The sequence below is a fragment of the Cervus canadensis genome, chromosome 26, assembly GCF_019320065.1.
Source record: "Cervus canadensis isolate Bull #8, Minnesota chromosome 26, ASM1932006v1, whole genome shotgun sequence".
Taxonomy (NCBI): domain Eukaryota; kingdom Metazoa; phylum Chordata; class Mammalia; order Artiodactyla; family Cervidae; genus Cervus; species Cervus canadensis.
Window position 1 is genome coordinate 34,042,293 of NC_057411.1, and position 16,637 is coordinate 34,058,929.

Sequence of the window (16,637 nt, forward strand, 5' to 3'; positions counted from 1 at the left end):
TGTGAGGCCTGACTCTTGGGAGACTTCTCCCAAAGCCCTAATACACATGTTGTACGTTAGTTTCTCTGTCGTGTCTAACTCTTTGAAACGCTATGGACTGTGGCCCACCAGGCATCTATGTCCATGGAATTCTCCAGGCAAGAATGCTGAGGTGGGTAGCCATTCCCTTCTCCAGGGGATCTTCCTGACCCAGGGATGGAACCAGGGTCTCCTGCATTGCAGGCAGGTTCTTTACTGTCTGAGCCCAGGGTCTCCTGCATTGCAGGCAAATTCTTTACTGTCTGAGCCCCAGGAAAGCCCTGAGCCATTAGGGAAGCCCAAAAAGCCCTAGACGCTAACCCAAATTTCTCCCTTCTAAGGTTAGTCTAATATATTCTGTCCTGAGTCCTCTCTTCCAACTGACACCCAGATTCTGTCCACAGAGAGGGGAGAACACTTTAGAGCAACTGATAGAGTCAGCTGAGATGTTACCATGGAAACACAGTGGTGCCTTCAGGAAATCCATCTGTTTTTAAATTGCTCTATAGACCTGCTCCACCTTCTTTCACAGACCATGTAGCCCAGAGCCCCCAAAGCCTTTGCTCCCACAGGACCTTCCTTCCCCTACATCTCTTCCAAATTTCAAGCCTCACCTAGAAACCCTGCACCTTAGGGGCTAAATTGATCAACTTGCTCCAGTCTCCCAACGTTAACAAAGCAAAGCCAAAACTAGCATCTCCACATGAATGTTGTCATGGCAACAAGAGGCAGCTGGTTGTGCGTGAGGAGAGCTGGTAGGTTTGTGGAAGGGTCAGCATTTTCAGTTGGTTCTTGTCTTCCACATCAGAAGAAACAACAGTGCATATTTGAAGCTTCTCTTTCATTATTCAAAAGGGAAAAATACATAGTAATACTTCAAGTAACAAAAAAGATATATCTGAGAGGCATAATTTGTTGTCAGAAGGTTCAACATAAATAATAGGAGTCACACAAGGTTCTGGGTGGACAGGGTTCCCTTCCTCCCCCCTCTATCTTCCTCCACAACTCTCTTGAGAGGTGAGCCACAGCCCCCAACCCTTGGGCCCTCCTCTCTTCTTGGGCTGGTTATTGCCTCATGGTCATCTCAAGAGGGAGGTCTCTGCCTGTTCCCAGACAATTACACCACACCATGGAAGCCGGAAGACACTGTTCTTGGGAGAACAGTGGTGATGAATAATCTCCCTTCCTGTTATGGGCTGAATTGTGTCCCTTCCACTCCAATATTCATATGCTGAGCGCTAACCTCCATTATGTGAGAATATGACTGCTTTGGGAGACAGGGCCTTTAAGGGGCAATTAAGTTAAAGTGAGGCCATGACTTGGGCCCTAATCCAATATGACTGGTGTCCTTGTGTGAGAGAGACATCAGAGGTGCACATGGACAGAGGGGTGACCAAGTCAAGAGGCAGCAAGAGGGTGGCCATCTGCAAGCCAAGGAGAGAGGCCTCAGAACAAACCAACCCTGCTGATATCTTGATCTTGGACTTCCAGCCTCCAGAACTGTGAGAAAACAAATGCCCATCGTTGAAGCCACGAAGTCCATGGTATTTTGTTAAAACCGCTCTAGCAAACTAACACACCACCCTTCTTTCCTTGGCTGTCCCCACCAGCAACAATGGAATACCAAGGATGACAAAAATAAAATGTTTGTCCTCACAAGAGTTGTGATGTTCTCTTGATGTTGGCTTTGACATAAAAAGTTCAGCCTTTAATGCTTGCCTGATACACTTTTTTCCATCCTCTTACTTTTAATTGATTTAATGTCTGTAGATTTAAAGAGAGTTTCTGGACTTTGCTGGTGGTACTGTGGATAAAAATCTGCCTGCTAGAGGAGGGGACATGGGTTTGATCCCTGGTCCGGGAAGATTCCACATGCTGCAGAGCAACTAAGCTGATGAGCTGAAACTACTGAAGCCCGTGCATCCCAGAGTACGTGCTCGGCAACAAGAGAAGCCCTCGCTCACTGCAACTAGAGAAGGCCTGTGCAAGGCAATGCAGACCCAGCACAACCAAAGATAAATTCATTAATTTTTTTAAAATGCTGTACCTTAAAACAAACTAGTTTGTTTTGCCAGCATATAGATGGGTTTCGCTCCTTATCCAATCTAACAATTTTTCCTTTTAATTTGGGTATTTATAACTATGCTGCCAATGGGCCACTAGCCACATGTAGTTATTTTAATTTAAATTAACTAGAATTTAACAAAAGTTAAAATTCCCTTCACAGGCACTCTATAACCACATGTGACTGAGCAGTAAAGAAGACAGATAAAGAACATTTTCATCATCACAGACAGTTCTACTGGGTAACCTGCTTTAGATCATTTATATTTGGTGCTATTATGGCTGGTTAACTCTACCATTTTGCTATGCATTTTTCATTTGTCCAACTGTTATTTGTTCATTTTTTCATCTTTTTCTGTTTTCTTTGAATTACTTGAGCATTTTTCATGATTTCATTTAATCTCCTTTGTTGATTTACTAGTGATAATTGTTTTGTTTTCTTCAGTGGTTGTTTTAGTGTTAATAGTATGTATACATCTTTAAGTTATTATCATCTACCTTCAACTCATAATTATAACACTTAACACATAAGAATCTTATAATAATCTACTTCTTGGCCTTTGTGCAATTTAATATTTTACTTCTACATATTAATATGTTTTAAACTCCAAAATACATAGTTACCATTTTTGTTTAAAAAGTCATTATCTTTTAAAGATAAGAAAAAGTCTTTCATATTTATCATTATATTCACATTGTTGATGCTAAACAGAATCAGAAATAAATAGCATTCCTTTATGTTGATCAATTTTTCAAACCGGTAGATTTTCCATCTATTAATAACTAAAGGACTTATTTCTAATATTTCTTAGTGCAGGTTTCCTGGCAATGGATTCTCTGTTTTTCCATGTCCGTAAAACTCATTTTAGCCTCTTATTTCAAAGATATCTTTGCTGGATGCAAAGTGCTCAGTTGACAGCTTTATTTTGTTTCTTGCAGCACTATAAAGATATTTTTCCACTATCTTCTTGTTCCGAGCAAGAAGCTTGCTCTCTTCCTTGTTTTTGTTCCTCTGTCTGTAATATATGTTCTTTTTATTCTTCCCTCTGTATGCTTTTAAGATTTTCTGATTATCACTGGTTTTAAGCAATTCCAATTTTTTTTTCCACAGTTCTTGTGCTTGGGTTTGTTGAACTTCTTGAACCAGTGGATTTTTCATTCTGATCAAATTTAAAAAATTTTGGCCAGTATTTCTTCAAATATTTTCTTCCCCATTCCCTGCTTGAGGACTTTAATTACACGCTGTATTAGGTCAGTTGAAACTGTTTCACAGCTCACTGATGCTGTGAGTCACACTTCTTTCAGTTCTTTTTTCTCTGTGTGCTTTTCTTTTAATCATTTCTATTGTGGTGTCTTCAAATTCACTAATCTCTTCTTCTGCAGTGTCTAGTCTGCTGTAAGTCCAACCTCGTGTATTTTTTTTAACCTCAGATTTTATATTTTCCACCTCTAAAAGCTTGATTTTGGTCTTTTAAAATGTCATCCACCTCTTTACTTTTCATGTTCACTCTTTACTTTCTTGAACATATGGGATATAGTCTTAGTGTTCTTGTCTAATAATTCCATTATATAAGTGTCATTTGGGGATCTGTTTCTTTTGATTGACTTTTCTCCTCTTTATAGGCTGTCTTTTTCCTTCTTATTTGTCTTGTAATTTTTGATTGTATGTCAGACATTGTGAATATTTCCTTGTCTGGTGCTAGATATTTTTGTTTCTTTATAGAATATTATTATTTTTCTATAAATTATATCCCATTATATAAAATTACATCCTATAATTATACTCTTGAGCTGTGTTCTAGGATGCAGTTACATTACCTACAAATAGTTTCATCATTTTGAGGCTTCTTTTTGTGTGTGGGCTATATTATTTTTATTTTTTTACATTATTTTTAATTGTAGTGAAATACACATAAAATTTACCATCTTAACAACAGTTCAGTAGTGTTAAGTACATTCACACTGTTGTGCTACCAATCTCCAGAACTCTCCTCAACTTCTGAAATTGAATCTCTATACCTCAAGTTTTCTTTTTCAAGCTCTGTGAGGTGGGACTAGAGCAATCTTTAGTCTAGGGCTAATTATACCCCACTAACAAGGCAATATCTCTCTAAGTACTGTACCCAAAGCTGAATTGTGTGGTTTCCCACTGTGGCTGGTGGGAAGACAAGCTACTTCCAGCCCTGTGTGAGCTCCCGGGATTGTTCCTTCTGCCCCTCTTGTGTGGCTTCCTTTCTGCCCTCAGGCAGCTTCCTCACAGGCAGACACCGTCAGCACTTGGCTAGAGCACTTGGGGAGGACTCCCTGTGCATCTCCAGCGCGCTGGTTCCCTTCATGCAACTGTCTGCTGTCTGGTCCTCTTCTCTGTGAATTCTAGCCACACTGGCCTCCCTGAATTCCTCGCTCCATACCCTCAACTCAAGGTCAGACATCACCTGGGTTAGACTCAAGGTTAGTTAAGCTCCACACCCTCAACTCAAGGTCAGACATCACCTGGGTTAGACTCAAGGTTAGTTAAGCTCCACATCCTCAACTCAAGGTCAGACATCACCTGGGTTCCCACTCCTTCTCTGCTGCCTGAAAACTCTATCTCCTTGTTCTTCTAAAAGTAGTCTTTTGTACATTACCTTTGCCTCTTCCTTCTTTGATTGGTACTGAAAACTAAAGGCACATGAAACGGAGTATCACTCTGGAAACACACATCACAAGATAACGATGGAATTTACCAGAAAGGATGTTAGCAGCAGTGATCAATCTGGCAAGGCCATAAGCTGCATGGCTGCAGAGAAACCCTGGTCTCACCAGGTTACTCACCCCATGCTACATGAACATTCTCCATATGTTCACTTCCTGAAGGGAAAAGTAAATCCCAGGTATCTTACATGATTCATCCTTACAGGGAAAAAAAAAAACCCTGGATTTTCTTTTATTTGGCTAACTGAGATGAACCAAAAATTGCTCCTATATAAAAATAGTAAGTGGGATGGTGGGGGAAGCTTAAGAGGAAGGGGATATGTATACATATGGCTGATTCCCATTGCTGTACAGCAGAAAGTAACACAACATTGTAAAGCAATTATCCTCCAATAAAAAATAAAAATAGTAAATACTCATTACATATCGCATACTCTTCGAAGTACTTTATATGAATTTAGTATAATGCAGCAACAAACTAAATAGTATAATTATTCTCATTTACAGATGAGGAAACGGAGACTTAAGATTAGCTTAGGGACATGCACTAGTTAATGGGTGAGCTGGGAATAAGTCTGCTTGACACTAAACCCGTCATAAATTGGAGAGGTCTGGCAAGTCAGAAACACTACTGCCTGACTGAGGAAAAATAACATGGGCCTAAAATAACTATTAGAATAACAATTCAAATAAGGAATAATAGTCTCTATTGGATGAAAAAGAAAAGTCTGACCAATAATGAGGAAAAGTAAGGCAATGAAAAGCAAGACATCACCTTTTATACAGCTAGTTGGTGAAAGGTGAAGGTAAGACTTCCGAAGGATGGTGGGTTTGGCATTACAGATGAGAGTAGCAGTGATGTGGCTGATCTGCAATGAAATGTGTTATTATGAAAACACTGAGATCATCTGGGCAGCAAGATTCATGTCCTGTCTTGAGAATCATGTCCTGGGAGTCTTGGTCTGTGTCACAGTGAAGGTCCATGTGAGAGAGGAATGGATGGTAGGCAGAGGGCTTTGGAGAAATGAAGTTATCCTTTGCTCAGAGGTACTCTTCTTTAAAATATTTTGCTCTTTGCTCCCCCCCAAAGCAAATATTTCCCTTTGAAAAGAACAAGCAAAGCAAGATGGCTGAGAGGCGGCTCTGCAGTGTGGAGGTGGAACAGGACATGCACTTGACAGGTGACCCGGCCCTGATACCCACTTGCTGGGTAATACTGAGCCCAGATGGTAAGGATGACCCTATATGCGAGATAGCAGAAGAGACACAGATGTATAGAACAGACTTCTGCACTCTGTGGGGGAGGACGAGGGTGGGATGATTTGAGAGAATAGCACTGAAACATGTGTATTACCATATGTGAAACAGATCGCCAGTCCAGGTTCCATGCATGAGTCAGGGCGCTCAGGGCCGGTGCACTAGGACGACCCTGAGGGATGGGATGGGGAGGGAGGTGGGAAGGGGGGTTCAGGATGGGGGATACAGGTACACCCATGGCTGATTCATGTGAATGTATGGCAAAAACCATTACAATATTGTAAAGTAATTAGCCTCCAATTAAAATAAATAAATTAATTTACAAAAAAAAAATCTTATGCAGAAGCTGTATATGTAAAACAAAAGAGGAAGCAAGGCTCTCAGATGGCAGCTGGAAGCTGAGGTGTGGCTCTCCTCACTCATCATACCCTCTCTAGGGCCCAGTGGGTTCCCAGGAGCCCCAGAGGCTCCCCTCCCAAACACTAGACTGGTCTTCTCGGAAGGACTCCCAAATCTAGAGTTCAGATCTCTAGGCTCCAGTCCCAAGCACTGCCCTAAGACTGTTAGGGCTGTGTCTTTCTGGTCCCCGGTTTGCTTAATTGTAAAGAAGGCTAGAAGAGGGCTTTCCAGACGGTGCTAGTGGTAAAGAACCCACCTGACAATGCAAGAGACTTGGGTTTGATCCCTGGGTCGGCAAGACCCCCTGGAGGAGTGCATGGTAATCCACTCCAGTATTCTTGCCTGGAGAATCCCATGAACAGAAGAGCCTGGCAGTCTATAGTCCATGGGGTCACAAAGAGTCAGACACGACTGAAGTGACTTTGCATGCACACGCTGGAAAAATCTCTAAGGTCCCTTCCAGCTCTAGCACTGTCTCTTAATAGGATTCTGATGGTTAATAAATTAATAAAATACCATTGCACTGAAGCAGGCTATTAAGGGAAAAGGATATTAGCCAAGTAGGCAGTGTTTTCCAAGCCCATAAATGTTTCACCACTTTACAGAGGATTAGATTTCTTTTTCTTTCTTTTTTTTTTTTTACAGATTGAAATAAAATCAATAGAATTTGGAAGCTCTGTTGAGCCATAACCTGCATTTCAGTATCCCACTGGATAAAAATTGACAAGTGTGCCAAGTCAACCCATTTGGTAAATGATATCTTGTGGTAGGAGGGCTTCAGATATCTGTGGTGGCTCAGATGGTAAAGAATCCACCTGCAATGCAGGAGACACAGGTTCGATTCCTGGGTAGGGAAGATCCCCTGGAGAAGGAAATGGCAGTCCACTCCAGTATTCTTGCCTGGAGAATCCCACGGACAGAGGAGGCTGGCAGGCTATAGTCCCTGGGGTCAAGAGAGTCGGACATGACTTAGTGACTAAACCACCACCATGGTTGTATAAGAGAACATCCCCAAAACAAAACAAAACAAAACAAAAAAATGCTCAGAAAAATAACTAACTGAAATTTATTTTCCTCCCATACCCTTCCTGTAAACTTGCTGTCATATCCAAATATAAAAGGGACTATTTGTGACATTTTTCTCCACATCATTTTCTCTTCCGGATCCCCTTTCTCCCTAACTGTGTGTGGCTTCAGTGTCTGAAAGCACCAAAGGATAAGGAGGTCAGGCTGAGAGTCTACTTAACCAACGTTCACAGCTCTTCAGCTGCTCCTACTATACTTCCAGAACAAAGTCAGGACACTACTGAGCTTCTAGAGTGATCCAAAGCGATCCCATCCAAAGGGATCACAGGGCAGAGAGAACAGCCTCTCCTGGGACTGTGCCTGGGATGCTCGTGGAAGGGCAAGGAGGCCAGTGGAATGGACTAGAAATGAGCTCAAGGGGGGGGGACCATGCAGGAACAGCACGTACACAGTGAGATGGGAGCCGTACGAGGGGTCTGAGCAGAGAAGAGGTATGATCAGAGCACCATGAGAGTCCCTGGGAGCTCAGCTGGTAAAGAATCTTGCCTCCAATGCAGGAGACCCTGGGTTGGGAAGATCCCCTGGAGGAGGGCATAGCAATCCAACTCCAGTTTTCTTGCCAGGAGAATCCCGTGGACAGAGAATCCTGGTGGGCCACAGTCTATGGGGTTGCAAAAAGTCAGGGATGCCTGAGCGACTAAACATACCATAGCACAGGGCTCCGTGTTAATAGGACCACTCTGGAGGCTGTGTTGAGGATGGACTAAAGAGGAAGAGCGGCAGTTGGGAGACACTACAGGAGGAGAATCATTCAGGGTAACTTGGACTGGGGTGGTGGTAGCACTAAAAGTGTTTTCTCTATTACCCCATTCACTTTTATATATGATGGAAATATTTATAGTGATGAAAAGATGACTAAAGAAGACCATGATTTTTTTAAAAATTTCTTTTTTTTTAAACTATGCCTCAATTTACCTTTTAACACGTATTTCATTTGTTGTTCAGTCGCTCAGTTGTGTCCGACTCTTTGCGACCTCCATGGGTCGCAGGTTTCCTTTCCTTCACTATCTCCCAGAGTTTATTCAAACTCACGTCCATTGAATTGGTGATGCCATCCAACCATCTCATCATCTGTTGTCCCCTTCTCCTCCTGCCTTCCCAGCATCTTTCCCAGCATCAGGGTCCTTTCCAATGAGTCAGCTCTTCACATCAGGTGGCCAAAGTATTGGTGCTTCAGCATCAGTCCTTCCAATGAATATTCATGGTTGATTTCCTTTAGGATTGACTAGTTTGATCTCCTTGCAGTCCAAGGGATGCTCAACAGTCTTCTCCAACACCACAGTTCGAAAGCATCAATTTTTCAGCTCCCAGTCTTCTTTATGGTCCAACTCTCACATCCATACACGACTACTGGAAAACCCATAGATTTGACTACACAGACTTTTGTTGGCAAAGTGATGTCTCTACTTTTTAATATGCTGCCTAGGTTTGTCATGGTTTTTCTTCCAAGGAACAAGCGTCTTTTAAGCAGTCACAGTCCGCAGTCATTTTGGAGCCCAAGAAAATAAAGTCTGTCACTGTTTCCACTTTATTCATTTATTTGGCTATAACAGGCTGCATGCAGGATATTAGTTTCCCAACTAAGGGATCAAACGCATGTCCCCTGTGGTGGGAGCTCAGAGTCTTAACCACTGGACCACCAGGAAAGTCCCCAACCTTGATTTTTGAAGGCATGCGGCTTCTGCTGCTGCTGCTAAGTCGCTTCAGTCGTGTCCGACTCTGTGCAACCCCATAGACGGCAGCCCACCAGGCTCCCCCGTCCCTGGGATTCTTCAGGCAAGAACACTGGAGTGGGTTGCCATTTCCTTCTCCAATGCATGACAGTGAAAAGTGAAAGTGAAGTCACTTAGTAGTGTGTGACTCTTAGTGACCCCATGGACTGCAGCCCACCAGGCCCCTCCGTCCCTGGGATTACTGCCTTCTCCATTTGAAGGCATACCTAGTCCAATTGCACTCCTTCATAGAGGACCACACTGAAATGGCCTGGGGGAGACCAGAACCTTTTTTACTTTCAAAGCCTTCCAGAGAAAAGTTTATATTCCTCTGCTTATGGCGAACTCCATTTGGTCCTTCCGTTCTTGATTTAGACATCACTTCTTTTTAATTTTTTAAAAAATATTTTATTTATTTTTACTTTTGGCTGTGCTGGGTCTTCAGTGCTGGGCAGGCTTTTCTCTAGTGGTGGCGAGGTGGGCCTTCTCTCTAGCTCCCATGCACTGGCTTCTCACAGTGCTGGCTTCTCTGGTTGTGGAGCACAGGCTCTAGGGCTTGCGGGTTTCAGTACTTGTGGCACACAGGCTTAGTTGCTCCGCAGCATGTGGGATCGCCCCAGATCAGGGATTGAACCCTGTCTCCTGCATTGACAGGTGGATTTTTTTACCACTGAACCACCGGGGAAGTCCTCTTTTTAATTGATTTTTTTTTAATTGATGTAACTTCTTTCACTTTCACTTTATTCCGGTTTATAACACTATATGTTTCACATGTGACAACTACATTACAGATTGTTTACCACCCAAAGTTCGGTTTCCATCCATTACCATACAGTTAACCCCCTTCACACATTTCCCTGTCCCCCTCCCCAGGCCCCTTCCCCTCGGGTAACCACTACCCTGGTCTCTGTACCTACCAAGATACCACATCTTAAGAGAAGTTTCGCTGACACCAGGCCCCCTCCACCCACCTCGACATCCCCATTAGGTAGGGTGTTTCCACCCTGGGCTCCACCCCGTACGTGCCTCTTCATAGCATGCACCCTGCCCGACACATTGTTGGAGGGTCTGTGCTCCATGAGGACAGGGACTGTGTCTTATTCCCTGGGTTTCATGGGGCCTGGCATCTAAAGAAGCTCAGGAAATATTTATCTTATGAATGGATGACTACAGGGCTTCCCCGGTCACTCCAACAGTAAAGAATCCACCTGCAATACAGGAGACCCCGGTTTGATTCCTGGGTTGGAAGATCCCCTGGAGGAGGGCATGGCAACTCACTCCAGTATTCTTGCCTGGAGAATCCCATGGACAGAGAAGCCTAGTGGGCTACAATCCATGGGGTCGCCAAGAGTAGGACACAACTGAGCAACCAACACGTTAACTTTTCATTTTCACTTTGGACAACTAGAGCACATTTCAAAGATGGATAAATGAAGTAGCTGGCTTCCATTAGAGCCGTGGGTTTGCCTGAAAAGGAGACTTTATGGATAGGATAACATTTTGGGTTATCGCACAGCCTCATAACACACAGTAAGGGGAGTGATGATGTTTTCCCTTCCCAACGGGTGGGCCCTGGCCAGCGCCCCAGGACACAGGCCTTCTGGCTCCCTATGCCAGCTTCAGGGAGACAATAGAGGCTTTCTGATCGCTCCCTGCTCCTGCACCCTGCAGTGGCCTGTGTTCTCCCTGCCTGGGTCCTCAGTGCCCGGAACTGGCCTTCAGGTCCCTAAAGAATACATACAATTCTCTTTTCATTGCAACAAGGATGGCATTGTCCAGACAGCACCACCCCCTTCCCCATTCCATCTCTCTCTTTGCCCCCTTCTCCTGCACCTCCTCCTGGGGCATCCTGCCCCTCTTTCTCTCCTAGATGCAAGGACAGGCTCCAAGTGGCTCACATTAGTCATTTCCCTTCTCCAGAACAGTGCGGGCACTCTGCAAGTGGGAGACAGGATGGGACTGGGTTGGTCTGAGTTGTGCGCCAATTAAACTGAGTACCTTGACCTTGTTTTCTTTGGAGGCTTGCAAGCTCCAGCACCACAAATATTACCAAAAATAAAAATATCCATGTGTGTGTGATGGAATATTATCCAGCCACGAGACAGAAGGAAATCTGGCTGTTTGGGATAATTTGAATGAACACTGAGGGCATCACCCTAAGTGAAGTAAGACAAAGATGAATACCACATGATCTCTTATATGTGTGGAGGTTAAAAAAGTCAAACTCAGAGGTCCAGAGAGTAAAGGGCTGATTACCAGGGGTACATAGGAAGATGTTGGTCAAAGGTACAAAATTCCAGTTATTAACGAGCTCTGGGGATCTACCTACACTTGAAAGTTGTCAAGTGAGCAGAAGTTAAATGTTCTCACCATAAAAGAGAAATGGTAACTATGAGACAGGATGGAAGTGTTAGCTAATGCTATGGTGGTGATCATTTTGCAAGATATCAATAGATGAAATCAATACATTATACACCTTAAACTTATACAATGTTATGTGTCAATGATATCTTAATAAAGCTGGGTGGGGAGAGGTGGAATTCATGTGTTCAAAGCAGAGTTTCTCAACGTCGGTGCTAATTAACATTTTGAAATTGATAATTCTTTGATGTGAGAGCTGTCCTGTAATTGCTGGATGTTTAGTAGCACCATGCTTCCTTACCACTAGATACTGGCAGCAACCTCACCTCTAACTGTGACAGACAAAAATGTCTCTAAAAGTGCAAGTGTTAGTCATTCAGTCATGTCCGACTCTTTTGAGACCCCATAGACTGCAGCCCATCAAGCTCCTCTGTCCATTGAATTCTCCAGGAAAGAATACTGGAGTGGGCTGCCATGCTCTCCTCCAGGGAATCTTCCCAACCCAGGGATCCAACCCAGGTCTCCTGCATTGTCTTTATACATTGCCAACTGCCCCTTGCCAGGGAAGTGTCATCTCTGCTGGAGAACCACTCGTCTAAAGCTTTAAAATGCACACAGAAATGTATCCTATGGAGAGGGCGAAGGATAAATTAGAGGAGTAAGGGATGAACAAACTACTCTATATAAAATAGATAAACAACAAGGATTTGTTGTATAGCACAGGGAACTATATTCAATACCTTGTAATAACCTATAATGGAAAAGAATATGAAAATATACATACATATATATATGAATCCCTTTGCTGTACATCTGAAACTAACACAATATTACAAATCAATTGTACTTCAATTTTGAAAAAAATAAGTTTAGAATGAAATATATCCTATGGAAAGCTTATTGAAATGTCTTCTGAGGAAATAATTAAGGACATGAATAAAGACGAAGCTACCAGGACAGAGTGCTGTTGATAAGAGTAACAACAGCAAGAAAAGGACCACCTAAATTCCAACAACAGGGGATTCAGTTCAGCTCAGTTCAGTCGCTCAGTCGTGTCTGACTCTTTGCAACCCCATGAACCACAGTACACCAGGCGTCCCTGTCCATCACCAACTCCCGGAGTCCACCCAAACCTATGTCCATTGTGTAGGTGATGCCATCCAACCATCTCATCCTCTGTCTTCCCCTTCTCCTCCTGCCCTCAATCTTTCCCAGCATCAAGGTCTTTTCAAATAAGTCAGCTCTCTGTATCAAGTGGCCAAAGTACTGGAGTTTCAGCTTCAGCATCAGTCCCTCCAGTGAACATGCAGGACTGATCTTTAGGAAGGACTGGTTGGATAAATCCACCCAAACTTGGCAAAATTCCAGTGCCATTTTAAAAATTCCAGGATCCACTTCTATGGGCATGAAATGAGTCTCTGATGTGGCAACAAGGGACGAAGGCTGATAACAAAACAGCACTGTAGGATAAATGCAGAGAGAGAAGCTTCGTTATGCACAGAGAAAAATGTCCAGAAGGATACAGCCCCAAATGTTAGCAATGTGGGCTTCCCTGGTGGCTCAAACAGTAAAGAATCTGCCTGCAATGCAGGAGACACGAGTTCGATCCCTGGGTCGGGAGGATCCCCTGGAGAAGGAATGGCATCTCTCAGATGGGGAGATATTTTTTTTTACTTTGGCATGCCTGCATTTTCCTAGGCTGTCTACAAGGAATAAGTATTTGTAAGATATAAAATAAGGGAACCCTACTCAGTGTTCTGTGGTGACCTAAATGGGAAGGAAATCCAAAAGAGAGGGAACATATGTAAACGTATGGCCAATTCACTTCGCTGTATGGCAGGAACCAACAACACGGAATGAAGCACCAGCTGGAACCAAGATTGCCGGGAGAGAGATCAATAACCTCAGATATGCAGATGATACCACCCTTAAGGCCGTAAGCAAAGAGGAACTAAAGAGCCTCTGGATGAAGGTGAAAGGGGAGAGTGAAAAAGCTGGCTTAAAATTCAACATTCAAAAAACAAAGATCATGGCATCCGGTCCCACCACTTCATGGCAAATAGATGGGGAAACAATGGAAACAGTGAGATACTTTTATTTTCTTGGGCTCCAGAATCACTGAGGATGGTGATTGCAGCCATGAAATTAAGACGCTTGTTCCTTGGAAGAAAATCTATGACTAACCTAGACAGAGTATTAAAATGCAGAGACATCACTTTGCCAACAAAGGTCCATTTAGACAAACCTATGGTTTTTCCAGTTGTTGTGTACAGAAGTGAGAGTTGGACCATAAAGAAGGCTGAGCACTGAAGAATTGACGCTTTCTAACTGAGGCATTAAAGACTCTTGAGAGTCCCTTGAACAGCAAGGAGATCAAGCCAGTCAATCCTAAAGGAAATCAACCCCGAATATTCATGAAAAGGACTGATGCTGAAGCTAAAGCTCTAATACTTTGGCCACCTGATGCAAAGAGTCGACTCATTAGAAAAGACCTTGATGCTGGGAAAGATTGAAGGCAGGAGAAGAAGGGGGCAGCAGAGAACGAGAAGGCTGGATGGCATCACCGACTCAATGGACATGAATTTGAGTAAGCTCAAGGAGATGGTGAAGGACAGGGAAGCCTGGCGTGCTGCAGTCCATGGGGTCGCAAAGAGCTGCACACAACTTAGCGACTAAGCAACAAAGAAACTAACATGACATTGCAAAGCACCTGTGCTCCAATAAAAATTAATTTTAAACATAAATAAATGTGTTAAAACAACAACAACGAAGATGTAAAATAAGATTCTTCAGAGAGAAAAAGAGCAGCCTCAGATCTCCAGCCCCACCCCACTCCCACTCTTTGCTCCTCCTATTTGGTAAAAGGACTGTGTTGCTTGAAGAAAGCTGTTAACCAGATCCGAAGTCTTCCCCTTCTGCGTCTCTCTGACCCTGCTCAATGCTCCACCCACCCTGTCCTCCGAGGATGCCCCTTAAAAGCGAGGCTATCAGCTGGGAGAAGAGAGGCACCGGCCACTCAACCACCAGCAGAGATTCAGAGGCGCGCTAACTGCCCCAGCCGGGGCTGGGTGCCCCAGGCTCTCCACGGTCCACTCCCTGCAGCAGGGACATCTCCTCTGACACATTCCAGATCCTGGAGGCACACCCTTCTTCACACAGCCTGCCTCTGCACTGCTGGTTAGCCCCCCAGACTTGGCCAGAGCTGAGTGGGTGGGGAGATGACTTACCAGCCATTGCTTCTGCCTCTCACCACCAGTGCCCATGAACCAGTTGCTGGGAAAGATGCAGCCAAGTGCTGGTGGGGATGAGTCTGTGGAGATGAGAATCTGGCCATCCCCCATTCACTGGACCACAAGGGTCTTCTTCCTCCCTCGAGGTTTCCCTCCCCTGTCCATCCTGAGTCTTTCTCAGATGTCTGCTTCAGGCTGGAAGGCTTCTGGGCAGGCTGGGGCTGGGGAAGCTCAGATCAGTGGCTCCCGGTCCTGCAGAGGAAAGCATCTCCACAGGTGTGGGTGTGTGGGTGTAGGTGTGCTGAGGGCAGGTAAAGGGCAGCAGGGGGACAAGCAAGTCAGGTCAGCCACACTGAATGAGGTTGGTCCTCAGGGACTGTGCCCACACTCATCTGCAGACTCTGTGGCCATTTGTTCTGGCCAGAGACCTGTTGGATGGGTAGGGGAACTGGCGGCCCCACACGCCAGCCACAGTCCTGGCCCCTCTCAGAGCCTCTTAACCAACCAGCCCCATGAAGTCACTTTGGAGTCAGTAACCTTATAGATGAAGAACAGGGATGGGGAGAATCTCCAGTGCTTGTCCAAGGTCACACTATCAGAACGGGAGGCTCCGAGCATCCCAAGTTTCTCCTCCTCACAGCCCTCTTCCTTCCTGCTCCTAGAATGTGGGTTCCTGCAAACACAGCAAAGTGCCTGTCGAGTGGCATCATTATTCTATTTATCCAGTGCAACCAAGAGAAGTTCTATGATAAGAAAGTAAGTCCTCAGGGCCAAGGCCCATGGTCTTGGCAGTTCTCTGAGAAACAGTCCTGGAACATCCCTTGTGATATCAGAGGGAGCCAAGGACACACACCTAGAACGTTATCTTGGGCAGTGGCCTCTTCACGCTTCATGGTGCATGACCAGGGTGAGAATCCAAGGCCGTAGAAAGGCCCCAAGTCTGGCTAAATACTCTGCCATCACCGAAAAGGGATATTTTTAAACATTTATTTATTTTTAACTTTACTGTACCATGTCACATGTGGAATCATAGTTCCCCAACCAGGAATTGAACCCGTGGCCTCTGCACTGGAAGTGCAGAGTCTTAACCACTGGACCACCGGGGAAGTTCTGAGAACATACCCTTTGTTGTGACTGTATGCAGTCCTGGCCTTACAGGAAGCCCTGAGGCTGGGGACAGGGAAGGAAGGGAGAAGGTGACCCAGAAACTTTCCCAGTATCAGGACCAGCTACATAATTTACAGGGCTGAGTGTACAATGAAACTACAGGGCTCTTGTTCAATAACTATTATGAGTTTCATGATGATGATGCCAGAGTGTTTTTAATAAGCAGAGATAAGCAGAGACTTTCATCCTGAATATTCATTGGAAGGACTGATGCTGAAGCTGAAGCTCCAATACTTGGGCCACCTGATGCAAAGAGCCAACTCATTGGAAAAGATCCTGATGCTGTGAAAGACTGAAGGCAGGAGGAGAAGGGGACGACAGAGGATGGTTGGATGGCATCATTGACTCAATGAACATGACTCTGCGCAAACTCTGGGAGATGGTGAAGGAAAGAGAAGCCTGGCGGGCGGCAGCCCACGGGGTCACCGAGTCGGACATCACTGAGCGACTGAACAGCAGCAAAGCAGAGGCAGGAAAAGGCCCCTGGAGGAACCATCACTGCTTCCCTCGTAACGAGAAGACCTGGCAAAATCGTGAATGAAATAAAATGATGAAAAACACCCTATGCGTTTTGTTCTTGGCATGTGCCACAATCCAAGTGGATGCCTCATTTGGTGGTGGAGGTGGGGTGGACAAAGGGAAAGTGTCA

At 44.6% G+C, this 16,637-nt stretch overlaps 1 protein-coding gene and 1 non-coding gene across 2 annotated transcripts in view; both read right to left on the minus strand.

The window, feature by feature from the left end:
* SCD5 (stearoyl-CoA desaturase 5) overlaps nt 1-16,637 on the minus strand; it is a 173,613-nt gene that overhangs the window by 137,435 nt on the left and 19,541 nt on the right. The gene's annotated exons all lie outside the window — the stretch shown is intronic.
* On the minus strand, nt 15,855-15,927 carry TRNAG-UCC. Its single transcript has one exon. It is a non-coding gene; the product is annotated as a tRNA-Gly (tRNA).